Source organism: Mus caroli, chromosome 5 (assembly GCF_900094665.2).
Source record: "Mus caroli chromosome 5, CAROLI_EIJ_v1.1, whole genome shotgun sequence".
NCBI lineage: Eukaryota > Metazoa > Chordata > Mammalia > Rodentia > Muridae > Mus > Mus caroli.
In genome coordinates this window covers 55,913,222-55,932,187 of record NC_034574.1, presented here as the reverse complement: position 1 = coordinate 55,932,187, position 18,966 = coordinate 55,913,222, and the positions used below count along the sequence as shown (strand labels likewise).

The 18,966-nt window shown below is 38.4% G+C and overlaps 1 non-coding gene across 1 annotated transcript; it reads left to right on the top strand.

Annotated features, from left to right (window-relative positions):
• Positions 1 to 4,715: 4,715 nt before the first annotated feature.
• Positions 4,716 to 4,847, top strand: LOC115031212. Its single transcript, XR_003836831.1, has one exon. It is a non-coding gene; the product is annotated as a small nucleolar RNA SNORA17 (small nucleolar RNA).
• The last annotated feature ends 14,119 nt before the right edge of the window (positions 4,848 to 18,966 follow it).

Below are 18,966 nucleotides of genomic sequence, written 5' to 3'. Positions count from 1 at the left end.
TCATCTACTCCTATTATCTGTAGGTTTGGTCTTCTCATTGTGTCCTGGATTTCCTGGATGTTTTGAGTTAGGATCTTTTTGCATTTTACATTGTCTTTGATTGTTGTGCTGATGTTCTCTATGGAATCTTCTGTACCTGAGATTCTCTCTTCCATCTCTTGTATTCTGTTGTTGATGCTCACATCTATGGTTCCAGATTTCTTTCCTAGGGTTTCTATCTCCAGTGTTGTCCCACTTTGGGTTTTCTTTATTGTGTCTACTTCCGTTTTTAGGTCTAGTATGGTTTTGTCCATTTCCATCACTTGGTTGGATGTATTTTCCTGTTTTTTCTTTAAGGACGTCCACTGGTTTAGTTGTGTTTTCCTGTTTTTCTTTAAGGAAGTATAACTCTTTAGCAGTGCTCTCCTGTATTTCTTTAAGTGAGTTTTTAAAGTCCTTCTTGATGTCCTCTACAATCATCATGAGATATGCTTTTAAACCTGATTCTAGCTTTTCAGTTGTGTTGGGGTATCCAGGACTGGCTGAGGTGGGAGTGCTGGGTTCTGATGATGGTGAGTGGTCTTGTTTTCTGTTAGTAAGGGTCTTATGTTTGTCTTTTGCCATCTGGAAATCTCTGGAGTTAGTTTTTATAGCTGTCTCTTGTTAGATCTTGTTCCTCCAGTGATTCTGTTAGCCTCTATCAGCAGACCTGAGAGACTAGCTCTCTCCTAAGTTTCAGTGGTCAGAGCACTCTCTGTAGGAAGCTTTCCTCTTGCAGGGAAGGTGCACAGATATCTGGTGTTTGGACCTGCCTCCTGGCAGTAGATGAAGGCCTGAAACAGGGCCTGTCCCAGAAGTTGTTACATTATGTAGTCCACACCCTCACCTGGGCAGACTAGTCTGGGGGGGGGGAGTCTTGGAACCAAGATGGCTCCCCCAGGTGCTCCAGGAAAGCCCTCCTGGGCAGAGCAGACACCTCTCTTCTGCAGGGAAGTTGCCCACATATCTGTAGCTTGAAATGGTGTTTGCCTCAGAAGCTGTGAGGCTTCTGCCTGTCCCAGAAGCTGTTAGCTTCTGTAGTTCATACTCTCACCTATGCAGACTAGTCTCAGAGGGATCAAGGAACCAAGATGGCTCCCCCAGGTGCTCCAACAATGCCCTCCCAGCTGGGGCGGGCACTTCTCCTTTGGCAGAGAAGTTGCTCAGATGTCTGGAGCCCAAAACGGGGTCTGCCTCAGAAGCTCTTTGGCTTCTGCCTGTCCCAGAAGCTGTTAGCTTCTGTAGTCCATACTCTCACCTGTGCAGGCTAGTCCTGGAGGGATCCGGGAACCAAGATGGCTCCCCCAGGCGCTCCCACATCTCTTCCTTTAATGCATAGTGTGTAACATGAAAATCTTTAGATGTTTCCTGCAGAGGGCTGGCAAACTTGCCTATCTTTATTGGTCCTGGGTGAATGAGAGAAACAGCACTGCCGGGCGTGGTGGCACACGCCTTTAATCCCAGCACTTGGGAGGCAGAGGCAGGCGGATTTCTGAGTTCGAGGCCAGCCTGGTCTACAGAGTGAGTTCCAGGACAGCCAGGACTACACAGAGAAACCCTGTCTCGAAAAACCAAAAAAAAAAAAAAAAGAGAGAGAAACAGCACTAAGAGACAGTACATGAAAGTTAACTATTATGCTTTCATTGTTAATGTGAGTGGAGAATCTGTGTTATGAATGTATCTGTAGCTATAGAGATCTCTGTATAATCAGTACATTCAATATGAAGAAATAATGATGTATTTGTTTATTCATATCACTACAATGGCTTATTTCATGTCACTTGCACTTTTGAAAGTTTCTTAGGTAATTTTAAGCAGCTAATCTGACATTTTTGTAAGACAGTCATTTGCATGGCTTTAGAGAGTCTTGAAAACAGAAAAGAAGAGAGAGAGAGAGAGAGAGAGAGAGAGAGAGAGAGAGAGAGAGAGAACATTAACATGGAGTAAGAATAACATGAAATATAGTTTAATTACATCTTACTTTTGCAAAGTAGAGTGCAGTTCAAAGTACTGTCAGTAAGCAATGTATGTGTTTTTCTCTGGGGAGGACCCCTCGCCTGATCCCAGGTTTACTCAGTTTCTGTAGTTCTTTGAGTAGGTTTAAGGCCTCATGGGCTTTTATCCAGCCAGTTTGACATGTCTGCTGGCGTTATCTTTGTCATCCATGACATTTGGCTAGTCACGTTAGGGAGGATATATTTAGGAATATATACAAAAGCATATATCCATGCAGTAACAAAAAAAAAAAAAGGCTTGAATTTGAAGGATACTGGAAGAAATACATGGAAGGATTTTTGAGACTGGAAAGTGAAGGGAAAATAGTGTAATAAAATTACAATCTCAAAAAACAACCAAATAAAAAATGAAGCCCTGTCAATGTATGCTCACAAAGTGCTGACTCCACATGAAGCACCATAGTATTTGTAAGGAAACACTGAAGAGAGAAGAGTGCATTCATTCCCTGGAACACCTAGGCTGTGACGCTGTTGGCTCTCCTATATTTATTTTTACTTCTGCTCACGGGTTAAAAGCACAACAGCAATAAATGGCAGAGAGTTGGCTCTAACTGCAGCCTTTCTGAATGCTAGTGCTGGAGATTTTCTCTAGATTTCAGTGGTACCAGAGAACTGAAGGAGAATAATGCTGCTTGCATACATTACAGTTAACCAGCGTTTACCTCCGGATCAATGGCACTAAGAGAAAATCAATAATGACTTAATTTACTAGTATACATTGACATGAGAACTCTGTGAACAAAGCAGCAAAAAAACTTGAATGTCTCTACTGTTATACCTAAATATGGTTTTCACTCAAACTTACCTAAAGTAATTGATTGTATTACACATGAAACACTTGAAAGATGACTGCTTCCTGAGAACAGAGTCATTATGAGTGATACATGTCCTTTAAAATAGCCTTGAGAGAGCTCCTTTGCCTTTCCCACACAGCTAGAAAGCTCCATCTATGAGCTGTGAAATAGACTTTCATCAGACACACAATTTGCCAGTGCCATGATGCTGAATTTCTCACCCCACAAAACTGCAAAACAAAACAAAACAAAACAAAAACAAAAACAAAAAACAAAAAAACAAAAAATAAAACAAAACAACCCCCCCCAAAAAAAAAAAGACAAACCTTCTCTTTGTAGTACACCAAGTCTATGGTTATACTGTTAGGGCACCCTAAATTGATTTACACTTTCAAAGAATGGCTTACCATACTCCATAACTGCCAATCAGCTATGACCTTTAACTATCTCTCTTGGTCTAATTTGATAAAATAATAAGAATGAAAGAGAAAGAGACAACAGCTGGGAACTCCATGCCAGGATGTTTTTAGTCATTAAAGCTCAAATACAAGGACTATAATTATTGCCAGCATTAGGCAATGCCTTCCAAGGAGTAAATTTATATATTCAAGCCCTGAAAAATTTCTCCCATCCTATCAAATTATAGGCATGTATTGCTTAGCTGCAGGGATTTGTTCAGAGAAATGTATTGTTAGGCAATATTCTTGAAGCACTAGCAACATGGAGTATAGTTACACAGATCTAGAGGGTGTCAATTATTTTTCTACTGCATGCATTGATTATATGGCATGTATATGCACACAAACATACATTATATACACATATATATATGTATTTATATTTATATCTTCATCTATATCCATATCTATATCTATCTATCGATCGATCTATCTATCTATCTATCTATCTATCTATCTATCTATCTATCTATCTATTTATACATATATATGATGACATACAGTATATATATGTGTGTGTGTGTGTGTGTGTGTGTGTGTGTGTGTGTGTGTGTAGTATGGATATTGCTTCCAGGGCCATGCTAAGCAAAACAATGCAAGATTATGGTAAGCACAAAAAAAATATTGTAATCGTGAGACATGGTAAACAGGTAATCTCTGACACTATGTTCTTTTGAAATAAAATTTTATAAATAAAAATTACATAAATATAGTTACCCAGTATATATATGCATGCTTTGAGGTGTGTACCTTTCAGCTCTATTCCAGTGCAATTAGGCAAAATGTGCCCTGTTCTTGGCTACAACATCATGAGGCTGAGAATGACAGCATTTGAGAATACCGTTCCCAGTTAATAGCCATTTCTGTAGTAAAAAAAAAAAAAAAAACAAAAAAAAAAACTAGGACTTTCAAAAAAATGAAGAAAAATCCTGTATTAAAGTAATGTGATTTTTAACCACATATAAATGCATGTGTACTTCATATATAGGATTATCTAGATCAACATTTTAACTGTGGTCTGATCATAATGATAAAAAAGGTAAGGTTCTTGTCTAAGTTTATTTCTATTGAAATATCACAGCTAGTATGAGAAGAAACATTTATTGTATGTGAATCTCTTAAAATTAAACCTTTGCCTTTCAATGTCTATGAAGTTTACCCTTCCAGAGTGCTATTATCAGCATCTACCAGAAGTGAACATCATAGCTTGCTCTCAGCAGTGGATAACTAGCCACTTCTCAAGTCACCTATATTCTCTTGGGCTTTTACTTTTTCTGTCAATATCTTTGTCCTCCTAAAGCAAAGCTTTCTACAGTTCTCCATTTCCACTGTGGATGTCTGAATGTTACATCTGTATGGCAGCATGAAAATAAAAAGAGTTATGGTCCACCAGGTCAAAGACAGATTGGAGTCATTAGAATAATATTTCCCCTGCCCCTAGAAATATTGGAGGTGTGGCTGTTGTCTCACAAATACATCAGTGGCTGGCAGAGAGGAGAGAGGATTTGCCTACATACAATGATCTGACCTATGAACGTCTGAATAATTAGAAGTCTAACATTCCCTGAAAAAAGCCAGACTGAGGCAACCACCAATCTGGCATCAGGCAGGCATGAACAGGTTCCCAGTATGGGGAGTAAGCCTATGACTAGAAGAAAACTGACTGGGACTGCTTGCCCTGAGCCAGGCTGAAATGAACCAGACAACCCTTCTGAAGGGTTACTTAAGCAGGGAGCAAGCCTGAAGCAACCAGCACCATGGGACCTGGACAGGAAGTTAGCTTGAGATGACCACCAGTCTGACACCATCCAGGACTGGGGAGGATGGTCACTCTCCATTTCCACTGTTATAGTTCATGAACAGGGCAAAGCACTCCTGAAACCACTCCTGAGATAACCTCAGAGACTTAGAGACACCAGGGGCCACTAAGAGGAGCAGGTAAGTGGTGGAGAAATAGAAGAATAGGTACAATAAAGAGAGGGAGGGCTGGAGACTCAAGGAATAGCCTGATGTGAATAGCCAGCTGGTGATACCACCGGGGATCATGGTGGAATCCTGTGCTGTCCTGTGCTGCCATGGGGCTTGCTACTTCTGAGTCCTTGGCCTAGCAGCAGCAGTGGTCTGTTACAATCAAAGGCCAAGAGGATGTCCCTGGTCTGGACTGTCTACTGGGGATATGTTGATGTCTGAGGGCTGTAAAGAATTGGCCCAACTCCTCACCTGGCCATGGTGAGAGAGCTGGTCTTGGGGACTGACAGCAGGAACATTCTCCCTGCCCTAGCTAGCTGTAGTACTCTGGAGAGCAAGTGAGCTGGCCCCGAGGATAAGAGCTTTGGACATCTGGTCCTCCCACTCATCTTGCATATGGTACCATGGACAAGGGAGAGGTACCTACTGCATTAGTTATAAGACCTGGGGTCATAAAAGCAGAAGAGCTGTCCCTGCCCCTCATCAGCTGCACATTAGGGAAAGTAGACCTTGTATCTCAGCTGGGCAGCCCAACACAGCTAACCTTGGTCACAGGGAAGAGGGCGAGCTGGCCTGAGGGTATAAATGTAGGAGTGCCGACCCCACCAGCCACTTGTCTATCCTGATGGGACATGGGCAAAGGAGAGATGCCCAACCTTGGACCTTGCCACGTAAGGCAGGCGGGAGAGATGCCTGCAAGGTCTTCAGAACAGGAGGGCTGTCTGCCTTTCACCTTCTGCAGCACTCTGGAGAGCAGGCCCTGCACATCACCTGGACGGCAAGGTAGAGTTGGGCCCTGGATATAGGGGTTGTGATATGAGGGAGCCAGCCCTGCTTCCTGTCTACTGGGTGGTGGTATGGAGGACAGAGAGATGACTTCCTCCCCTTGTCGTCCCTCACCATCTACGGCTGGCTGGAGAGTTGGCTCCAAAGTCATGAAAGTAGGAGAATTGGTCATGTCCCTCATCAGCTGCAACACTCAGGAGTGTGGGCCATGCACCTCACCTGGGGAACAGGATAGAGCGGGGGTTAGTTCCAGAGGTGTTGCTGGTGAGCTGGTCCCGAGGAGCCAGCAGTAGAGCTGACCGGCTGAGCAGCTCAGATGCCTCTCAGGCCCAAATTGAGGGTTTTATATTGGCCGACCCCAACATCTACCCCATCGATTAACTGCTTGAGTGCATGGGAGGCTGTTGATACAGAGCCCAAGTTGCAGGATCTCCATGATACAGGGCAATGGCAGGATATCCAAGAAGAGTCACAGTGAGGATCCAGTATTGATAGAGTGGCAAAGTCAAAGGGCTTATACCAGACCAACGTGTTATTGCAATAAGCATCTGCAAGCAACACAATGTGGACAGAAGGTTTACTGTGGGACACGCTGGGACACACCACAGCTCCCACAAGGTGAGTTTTTTTTTTCTGGGTGGATTTTTAAGGGTGGAGGGCAGGTCTGAGGGCTAGGATTGCAGTGGGTGCATGATGTGAAATTCTCGAAGAAATTATAAACAAGGAAACAAACAAAAAATAAACAAGAAACAAAAACAAAAAAGAAATACAAATGAATATTTTAGTTTTAAAAATACACAAAGTACCTAAAAATCAGCTATTATAATACCTATGATGATTAAAAAAGAAAAATAATAATATGTTATTGTAGTTTTCCTTAGGGGAAATAGTCTACAATGTGTTCTATTGTCTTTTAAAAGTCCCTAGGACAGAATTGCAACAGTCTCATTTACATATTCTATTTTGGTTTCCTTTTTTTTTTCCTGTTTCAATTCTCCAGTTGACCTGAAGTGATCTATCTCCCCTTCTTCCTCTTTTTAAAACAAGTAAACAAGAAAACAACAAACAGGCACACAAACTCTTAGAATTTGCTTAAGGCAAATCTGAAAAATATGTCTTTTTTAATGTTTTAAAATTAACCAGACAGATAAATGTATGGAAATAGTAGCAGATTTACTTATTATTAATTTGTTTTTGAGATATAACTTGGTTAATAAGAATTTATTTTATACAAGTCATGATCTTTTTGTGACACTGAATATTTACAGGTAGATGTTAGTAAACATTGTGTTTATACGTAAGGATGCTGGGTCACAAACTGGTGCAGAAGCTTTCTCAAAATCAGATTCTGTACTGTATTCATAAGTAAATGTAATTACATAAGCATCAGAATACATTTGGAAGACAATATTTTGGAAACCAAGTTGTATTCTTTTGTACAACTGATGCAATTTTGTGCAGTAATTTTGTGATGAACGTGGTTACAGCGTAGATCATGAAGGATTCCTTTCCATAGGAATACTGTCAAGAATTTTACAAATGCTGGATGGGAAGAACTAGTTTACATAATTCTGATTTCTAGAAAGCATAATTGGGGCACGAGTTATTGCAATTCATTCCCTCTAAATAGAATTCCTCATTTTTCAGTTCCTCAATTCCCTGATTTTTCTTACTTCTTCCTTGCTTGCTTTTATTCCCCCTCTACCTCATTCTATGTCTCCATATTCTCCTGCTTCTCTCACTTCTGCTTTTGCTGTGCTTGTAATGGCCCCTTTCCCTACATTCCTCATGTTCCCTCCCTGCCTTCCTTCCTTTTTCCTTATTATCTTCTTTCTCCTTTTTCTTATTCTTGACGGTGTTCTACAGTTTTAAAGTTGAGAATTCAATGATCAATTAAAACTAAAAAACAATTAGGCATTAGTTAGCATTGATTACTGTGCAGATGAGCCTGATATATGTGCTGGATGTCGCTGACGAATGGGCCTGGCTTGTTTTCTTTCCTCACTTTATCCACAGTAAGAACAAAGGAAATGTATCTTTAACTACAAGAGAATCACATAAGCAGAAAACAATGAAATGGCCAAGTGTAGATAAACACTGCACATTTTTTTAAAATATTACATTTTCAAAAACAGCGGGAGAGATGCTGTAAATACTGAAAAGTCAAATGATAATATAAACCAAGAAAATGTAAAAACTGTGACACTGAAGGCAGTAGGAGAAGTGTGAAGACACTCTGCAGGCTGTGAATATCTATTCTTGAAACAGCAGCTCCAAAATTTTGGCTAGTACAGTATTTAATGAGACACTATTACTTAGAAACAAGTAGTTATTTACATATAATCAATACATTTTGATGAAAAGGGTTTCAAAGAAAATATGCTTTCTTCTATTTAAAATGTGTGTACTTCTAAGAAGACCAACAGTGTCAAGTAACCTGGACCCTTGGTGGCTCCCAAAGGAGACCAAAGAGCATACATGAGCTAAACCTAGGCCCTCTGCACGCATGAACCAGATGTACCATTTGGTCTTCATGCTAGTCCCCCAACAACTGGAAGGAGGGTTGTCCCTGATTCTGTTGCCTCCCTGTGGATCCTGTTTCCCTACTTGAAGCTCCTTGTCTGACCTCAGTAGATGGGCCTAGTCCTGCAGTGACTTGATTTGCCAGGGTGGGTTGGTACCCAGAGGGGCCTTACTCCTTATCAGAGGAGAAAGAGAGGGGATATGGGGGAGGAGCTTTGTGAGAGGGAGACTGGAAGAAGGGATGGAGGAATCAGAATGTAAAATGAAAGAGTGAATGAATGAATGAATGAATGATTAATTAAAAAAAGACATGTTTCAGACTTGACATATTCATCATATAATTTCAGGAATTTTGAAATTGGTTGTCAATTTATTCTTTGCTAATTTGAATGTATTAGGAAGATTCTCTTCATATTTATCAGACAATTTAGAGGCATTTTATATAGTATGAAGTTTTCAAAAAATGGAGTTTTATGAAGCAATTTTATGTCAATAAATACTTTTGTCAACTCAAGATCAGTTTATGGTCATCCCCTTACTTTCAAAGAATGATCCTATATAATATTCAATCTAGAGAGCTCAAAAGTATATTCTGTCTTCCAAACTTGTTTTTTTTTTTCTCTCCTGTTTTACAATAAGCACACAAATAAGTTTTATCTGGGACTCATGGAAGACACATAACCATACTTAGGCCACATCAACCTTTCCAAAGGCCTTCAGAAATGGATTGGGTGACTTGAACTAGAACATCTAATAAACAGAACAGGGGAAAGTCTTGCACTATGAAACCCAGTGTGCTTACTGCCCCAGAAAATCTGATTTTAGGGGCATTCTAGTTGAATCTTGACTCACGAGAAAACAGTATCTATTCAAATATACATAAGCACGTGTGTGTGTGTGTGTGTGTGTGTGTGTGTGTGTGTATGTGTGTGTGTGTGTGTGTGAGAGAGAGAGACAACCAGGTCCACACGTGTGTGCTCCACATGTATAGAGATACGGTTGGTCCTTTTTCATTTGGAGGTTTGCTTCCTGGACAGTCTTCTGTATGTTTAGCTTGTTAGTCGTCCAAAGAAATTCCCAGCTAACTTTCCCCATATGCTTTCACCACCCCACCCTTTCATTCTATTCAGAATGACTGTCTCCAAGGACAATAATAGGTTTCATTCATATTTTTAAACTGCAAATAATATTGATGTATGCACCTTTGATGAATTTTTGTGTTAGACTTAATTTGTCCTTGTATATTACGAAGCATCTATTTTTTTTTAGATTTATTTATTTTATTTTATGTGAGTACACTGTAGCTGTCTTCAGACACTCCAGAAGAGGGTGTCAGATCTTGTTACGGATGGTTGTGAGCCACCATGTGGTTGCTGGAATTTGAACTAAGGACCTTCAGAAGAGCAGTCGGTGCTCTTAACCACTGAGCCATCTCTCCAGCCCATTACGAAGCATCTTAAGACAATGTTATTCCCATGGTTGACACGTGGGATATGGGTTTCTATGACAAATAAGCAACAGGTTAGATAGATGTGTCATATGCATCCAGGTAACTAGAAGTGTCCTAGTTTAGACTGGGTTTGAGTTTCTGTGGACTGGTGGCAAAGCTCTGCAGTTCTCCAGTCTAATGCTGATTCACTGGAAAACTATGGTATGGAGTTAGCTCTAGGCCCCATTGCAGCCAGGAATTCCTATGAATTTTTAAGACAGGGACAGTCAGATAATGGAAGTAAAAGAAAGAAGAGAGGTTGTCACTACCAACATAATGGAATCCTGAGAAACAAATCCTGCCTGTTCAATGGAACGAATTCCCATTCATGCCAAACAATGTCTGTGATCTTCATGAGAAGCATAACAAGTTCTATTGATTTATTGCTTTGTTTTACTTGTTTTCAAGAAGTGCTCTGTTTTCAAAAAAAGTGTTTTATGTATTTTTATTTAATATCTTATATACTGAGGGAAAAATAAGTTTATTGGTGCGGATCTGAGTTTGGAAGGCATCCTCTGAAATTGCTAGGTTCTTGTATCCCGGGAGAGATAAACACACTAGGGGGTACATGGTTAGAAAGAGAAATAGGAACAGTTTATTATGAAAGGAAAGACACTTGTGAGAATATGAATGTACTAGCAAGCCAAGAAATGGTGCACACCCCAAGCTGCTATGCTGAAACACTTATAACCCAGAAAAGCTCATTTACCTAGTACTTCCTCTTTCATGTTATTGTACTGAAGGCTTTTCTCCTGCCTACTGCTTATTACATGTACTCTAATCGGGGAAGAGGTTATAGTCTTCTGCTATCTGGCTTCTTTTAAATGTTATTGGTCTAGTGCTACTTTATCTAGCCCTTAATTTCCTGCCACAGCAAAAAGAATAGAATATTCATTACCTTTATCAAATACTATAACTGGTAATAATTTATTTACAGAAAAAAATCCTTAAATTAAATAAAGGAGTTAGTAATTAATATAAAGCTAGCAATACCTTTGATAACTTCTCTGGCTCTCTGAATCAATGTACAACCTTTGTTGAACTATCAATTTCCCATTTACAGTACGATAATTAAGAGTGAAATAGTTAACTTTCACTTTTTTGTTTTTCAAAACTAAACTTCTAAAATTGGTGCACTTAGGTATGTATCATGGAAATCTACAAATTTCACTGTATTGTTAGACTTTTCTATTTTTTGTAATAAACAATGTAATGTTACATTTGCTGGTTCATATTTGTCTACATATATTAAGGAGACATTTAGCTTCCTAAGAAATAAGTAAGGATTGATGGTTGTAAATTTTTAAGGCCATGAAAGTTATCCAAATGTTGCCACGAAAATGTGAGAATGTCAATGGCATCAACCATAATTTTTGGAATATATCTCTAGTCTGATGGGCTGCAGTATAAGGTGCAGCATCTTTATGGCCATCAATTAATAAGATAGGCAAGCAACATCCCCTTGGCCATCCCTTTTCATTAGGAAAACAACCTATGCATGAATAATTAGTAGCACAGTGCTTTCTGTTTACAGCAGCAATGAACAAGGCCAGTTTTAGCCAAGAGTTTATGAGCAAGAGTCTGTTTTTGAAGAAATATTTTAGGAATATAGAAACAATTTATCATCTCATGTGCATTCATCTTGGGCACATATATTCTTAAAAATTTAGGATGACCAGCTCACGTACAAGTGTCTTAATCTAAGTTATATAATAACCTATCTGTCAATTAAGGTAAGGATCCTTTATATTATGGCCTCTATGAATTAGCCTCTTCCTCTCTCTGCACTCATGAAATGAAGTCCAAAGGAGTTCTCAGGATACCTGAGTCACATGGTCACTCAAATAAGTTCCATTATGCTGAATATATTCTTTTTTTTTTTTTTTTTACTGTATCATTTAATAAATCCATGCTTTGTTGCTCAAGAGCGGTGGAGATCAACTCTTGTCTAGTTGAGGAGGGAGCTCAGAGCAACAGCTTGGAAAACATACTTTAGTTCTAGTTGCTAGTTCTTTGTTATCTCCTCAGTGATCATGTCTGCCTAAAGCGGCCGCTCTCAACCTTCCTAACACTGCAACCCTGAAATACATTTCCTCATTTGTGGTGATGCCAACCATAAACTTATTTCCACTGTTGCTTTGTAACTTTTACCTCATTGCTATTATGAATCATAATATAAATATCTGTGTTTCCTGATGGTCCTGTGTGACTCCTGTAAAAGGCTCTTTCAGGTCATAAAGAGGCTGTGACCCACAAGCTGAGAACTTCTTGCTTAGAGACTCTATATGTGTATGTAGCTAAAGCTCAGGGGTCACTTGTACACCTCATGCTGGGCCTAGTGGATTGACCAGCTTAAACTCTATTTCAGGCCTCATCCAATTCCTTCCAGAAGTCATTTAGAAAAGCCTTCAGACTAACACTTTGACAATATATCACTTCTGTGGACCACCTCTGATGTTCAGTAGCTCTCTGTTTATTCTTTCCATTAGACTATAACAAATAACTTATTCCTGAAACTCGTCCTCTGTAGTCAAATCAGTAACAAGAACTAAGAGTCACTGTTTCAGTATAGCTTTAAAAGTGAAGGAGTTTCTGAGACCCTGAATCCCAGGTCCATGGTATTCAAGGCTAAGAAAGGCTCAGATACTCTTAAAGATATCCCAATATTCCAGTATCTCTACCACTCGATGCTTTATTTAATTTTGTTTTCAAGACACAAAGAATATGGACAATGCATCATTGGACAATATGAGATCACCTCTGGAAACATTATCAAGTTAAATTAAATGCCCAGGATTGGAAAGTTTATACCTTTTACACTCACTGTAATCTGACACAATCTGTATTGAATAGACAGTGAAGTCTGTTGGTAAGGAAAGACACCAACACAGCTTCTGAACTCCTTCCCCACCCTTGTATCATAAACAAAAGGTTTTAAATAGCTAACTTCTCTTCCTCCAGGACAACGTGGAAATAGGAACAAGTCATTTATTTCAAAGAGAGGGAAATGATTTTGTATTATGGCTTTGTGAGATAACGTTGACTCCATGCCTAAGAGTTTAAACACTGTCTTGTCATTTGTTGGATTTCTTTGGAAACTTCATCAAGACATACTCCTGTTATCAAATATTTCTTTCTTGTCATTGCATTGATAAAATTTAAAGTCTTTTTTATTCATGTTACTTGTATCTCTCTTTGCCCCAAGTTACTATGGAAAAGTCTGTTATGCTATAAAAAAAAGGTTTCAATAACTCATAATATTTAGAACATGATTGAGAAATGTTGGAAAGACATCAATATGTCAGGCATCTCTAGGTATTCTATTATCATATATGATTTTGATTTCTAGTATATATATATATATACATATACATATATATATATATATACATATATATAAAATGTTATAAACAATTGACAACAACAACTGAGTGAGTTCACAAACAACTTTAAGTCCAGAAATTTGGGCAGATATACAGTTCTGGGCATGAGTTTTCATGTCCTATTTTCTCCCTCTGGATTCTTTCAGTCAGTGCTCCCTGGGGTATATTTTCTGCATCTCTCTCTTTTCTTGTGTTTATCTTGTCCTCTCTCTCTTCTTATGTTACTTCAACGTGTTAACACTATTCTACTTGTTTAGAATTTTGTGTGTGTGTGTTTTGATTTTATTTTAATGATAATGCTAAGTAGTGTAGAAATCAGCATACTGGAGCACCCCTCAAAATGAATATCTCCCTTGTAATGAACACATGCCTCACATTCTGTCTCCAGGATAACATAATTTTGTGAAGTAAAAATAAATAGTGATAAGTTAAAAAAAAACAAGGTGGAAATATCACAATTCTTTAATGCAATTTAAAACTCAATGAGGGAAAAGGGGAGAACTTCACAATTATGCTCCTTAAAATTTAAGTATTCCATGAAAGGATAGCCAGAGGTTAGGCAAAGTGAAGAAAGCAGACAAAACAGCGTTCTTGTTGAGGCCCATGAAGGGACAGTCACCTCCTCCTGGTTAAAGGCGGTTATTTATAGATTTATATTTTATCCCTTAATTCCTTTTAAATTGCTCTCTTACATAAACTTTGGCCCAAAGCATAGAATTGAACATTAATAGAGACATGAGTGTCTGACAGTAAAGTGACAAGATTACTATTCAGAAAAACACTTTCTGGTAAAGGGATAAAAGACAGACCACTGTCTCCTCATAGAATCCAGAGAACCAAATAACCTTATTAGAAAAAAGGGTACAGAGCTAAACAAAGAATTCTCAACTGAGGAATACCGAAGGGCTGAGAAGCACCTTAAAAAACGTTCAACATTCTTAGTCATCAGAGAAATGCAAATCAAAACAACTGTGAGATTCCACTCCACATCAGTCAGAACGGTTAAAATCAAAAATTCAGGTGACAGCAGATGCTGGCAAGGATGTGGAGAAAGAGGAACACTCCTCCATTGCTGGTGGGATTTCAAGCTGGTACAACCACTCTGGAAATTAGTTTGGTGTTTCCTCAGAAATTTGGACATAGTACTACCTGAAGATTCAGCAGTACCACTCTTGGGCATATTGTACCCAGAACATTCTCCAACATGTAATAAGGACATGCTCCACTATGTTCATAGCAGCCTTATTTATAATAGCCAGAAGCTGGAAAGAACCTAGATGTCCCTCAACAGAGGAATGGATACAGAAAATGTGGTCCATTTACACAAAGGAGTACTACGTAGCTATTAAAAACAATGAATTTATAAAATTTGTAGACAAATGGATGGATCTGAAGGCTATCATCCTGAGTGATGTAACCCAATCACAAAAGCACACACATAATATGTACTCACTGATAAGTGGATATTAGCCCAGAAGCTTGGAATGCCCAAGGTACAATTTGTAAAACACATGAAACTCAAGAAGAAGGAAGACCAAAGTGTGGATACTTTGTTCCTTTGTAGAAGGGGGAACAAAATACCCATGGAAAGAGTTAAAGAGACAAAGTGTTAAGCAGAGCCTGAAGGAAGGACTATCCAGAGACTTCCCCACCTGGGGATCCATCCCATAGACAACCACCAACCCGGCACTATTGTGAATGCCAAAAAGAGCTTGCTGACAGGAGCCTGATATAGCTGTCTCCTGAGAGGCTCTTTCTGTGCCTGATAAATACAGAAGTGGATGCTCACAGCCATCCATTGCATGGAGCACAGGGTCCCCAATGAAGGATCTAGAGAAAGGACCCAGGGAGCTGAAGGGATTTGCAGTCCCATAGGAGGAACAACAATATGAATTAACCAGTACCTCCAGAGGTCCCTTGGATAAACCACCAATGAAAGAAAACACATGGTGGGACGCATGGCTCTAGCTGCCTATGTAGCAGAGGATGACCTAGTCGGTTATCAATAGGAGGAGACAGCATTGACCCTGTGAAGGTTATATGCCCCAGTATAGGGGACTGCCAGGGCCAGGAATCAGGAGTGGGTGGACTGGTGAGCAGGGTGGGAGGGGGGAAAGAACAGGGGGTTTTCAGAGGGGTAACTAGGAAAAGGGATAACATTTGAAATGTAAATAAAGACTATATATAATAAAGAAAGGGTTCTTCAAATAACAATAAAAAATTACCTCAGGAATACTTGACAGGAAAATATATACCTCAGGAAAGTATGCAGCTATAGGAGCAGCAAAGTCCTTTCTGAATCAATTTGAAGTTGACTGTCTCAAATGGATCAGGAATTACATGCCTGATACTCTTAACCTGATCAAAAGCCCAATCCTGGAGAGGTTACAGGCCCTAGAGTGGGACCTATTATTGGTATTTTGCTAAATGGAATGTGGTTACAATTCCTTCTGAATATTTCTATTTATACCTACAATAAAGGTATGTGCTCGTTCTTGGTCAGAGAATATTCTTTTTGCATTGGGTAATAGATAAGACAGAGACTTAAAATTGGTTAGAAAAATGCTGAGAATAAAGTGATTTTTGAGTACTTAGCCCTGAACTATGTCATCACCCATCCACCCAACCTAGGTCCAGGGTATATGGCAGAAGAGAAGGGAGAAACAATGTAAGAGGCAAAGGTATGAAGGAATCACCTCAAACTATTATCCTTTCTTTGTTCTGACTGTATTTAAAATAGCCTTTTCTAACTTTTATTTTTTATACATCTTGAGCAGCATAAGATTTTACAGCCATTTAATACATTCTTGGCCAAGTGCTTTGTAACTTGGCTTGGGGAATTGTTAGATCTTCCATTTTAAGGCCTTGCTACATATATCTATCTATACACATCCATAACTATTTTATACCATATTGCTGACAAGCTGGTAAATGAGAACATTGCCTTTAATTCAAAGAACATGCAAAGCCTGTATTTCCTTCCATTTTAGGATTGCTTATATATATATTTTTAAGACTTAAAGTGATTTAATATAAATAGTAAGACTTTGACTTTATTTGCAAGAGTGTTATTGCTGTGACAACAAATGAAGACACCTTAAATGCTTCTAGAAATTATGGTCACCATGTGTTTCAGTGATGTAGTGAAGTTCTAGAAAGATGCATTGTGTCGCGGAGGGCACTCTGGCCAGAGTGAATATTTCTCTCCATCTTAAACTATCTCTCAAGTATCTGTCATGTGATGTTTTTTTACCCCACATCTTTCCACTAACCAAGGCATACTTTTCCTGGAACTCATGCTTTCAGATCATCATTCTCAGTTTCAAAAGGAGTAAATGCCAATACGTTCCATCAATAAAACTCTGTGAATCCTGTGTGGATTCCGAGTCACTCTCTTGAAATATAAGTAAAACAGAATACAGATACTTGGTCTGATTTAAGATTTTTTTATTCCACTGTGAAAAGGGAATTTAAAATAAGAAAGGGAGGAGGAAATAAATTCATGACTCACACGCAAATATAAAATGAACAGATGTCAAAGATTTATTTGACTCATTAATGAATAAAGGAATTGGTGAGATATGAGAACTTGTATGTAAGATAACTTGAACAGCCAGCCACACATTTATATTCAGATAAGGAATGCTACAGTAAATTTATAAATGGATGCAAACTGTAAAACCTCCTGGATATCGACAGAAACATAATCAGTTTTATTCAATCAGATATAATTTGAACTTACATGGATAAAAATTTCTCACATCAGTATAATGAGCCATATATAATTTTTATATGTGTAGATTACTAAAGTATCCAGTCTGGGGCAAGGATAAAGATAAGCCATATGAATAAGAGTGTCTTCATCCCATATCAAAGTCTTTTGCAAGCCTCAGTTAAGGATGAGTATCTCAGCTCTGTCTAGGTACCACTTGATGTATTTGTTGAGGATGCTTGATGGATCATAGTCTACATATGGACTGTTTGTCAAAGTCTTGAGTTAAATCACCATTATCTCCACAGATAACCATATACTAGCTTCACAGCATGCATTGTCTTTGTAATTGAGCTTTGTTTGTGCTCTTGACTGGAACCCAGCTACATAAGGCCTCTAAAAGGCTTTGTATGCATTACCTAGTCTGGTCTCAGGTTAACATTAGGCAATTAAAGAACACTGAATGAGGAAATAAGTGTCCTAAAAAGAAATATTCTAAGATCATTTTGCTAACTTAAAGTATTATCACATTTCTTCTTTCTCAAATAAACAGTTATTAAACACAAGATAAAGGGATATTGTGATACATCATACCAATCAACATAACAATGTTTCTGTTCATTTTTTGTTTTCATGAGCATTTTTACTCAGAAAAAATTTAGTGGGAGACAGCTGTGCACATTTTCACATTTCTTCTGGGTTTCAAAGTGTTCTTTGTCCTTCTTTGGAGTATTCGGTATTTATGTTCTGAGAATCAGCTCTGATAATGAGAGAATATGTTTTGTGCACTCCTGGTGCTGCCCATAACATTTTCAAACTAAAAATTAATTTTTAAACAGTAGGCTTTTGTGACCATGACACTGTTATTAAAATCTCTTTTTGGCACAATATTCAGCTTTCTTCAGTTATTGTTGATGCTTTTATTTGTAAAAAGCCATATTTTATGCTACATTGGTAACTCTTTGCTAAAATTAATATTTAATTCAAAGAATATTGGAAAATAAAATAGAAACACATTAACATTACATAAGCCTGAAGTTATCACAGCTTTAAACCTTTATTCAGAAGTTATATCTAGCACAGGAGTTTCTTTCTCGTAGCAGATGAACAATACAGGAGAGAAATGCCTGCAGTTCATATAGGGTAGGGCATTCTCCAATTGTTGGGGCCAATGGCAAATTAGTAAGCATAATATAAATACCTACAAACTTTAACAGTTAAAGCAGACTATCTTAGAAATTACCCGCCACATATTTTTTCACACCAAACTGTAATTTGTATTTTAAAGATGTTAAGATTTATGGTGGGAGGGTATGGGGGGACTTTTGGGATAGCATTGGAAATGTAAATGAAGAAAATACCTTATTAAAAAAAAAGATTTACAGGGGAGGGCTTCAGAATTGGATTCAGAAATGACTTCAAAATTATTATTCCTTTTAACTCTATTTTACCATCTAAAAGCAATAGTAGAGATACTTAGTTGTAAAGGGAGAGTGAATTTAATAGTAACATGAAAAATGCCAGGGGCCTACATTACACTTTCTTTGAATTTAGTGTCCAGGTATCAAATTGATTTATTAACTCTTAGGATCTGAAGAGGGTAGGTGTGGGCGCAAATAGCTCCAATCTAAGCCTGCTTCTTCCAGAGTGGAATTACTAGTTAGTTCAGTTCAAGTAAGTTCATTAAACATCTTTTGGCAGTCTATTATGTATCAAACTCCTTTTAATTATAGAGGTACAAAACAAATGACAGGCTCAGACTAGAGGGAGAGATAAACACAAATAAATTACTGTTCAAGGACATAAGATGCTGCAGAGTC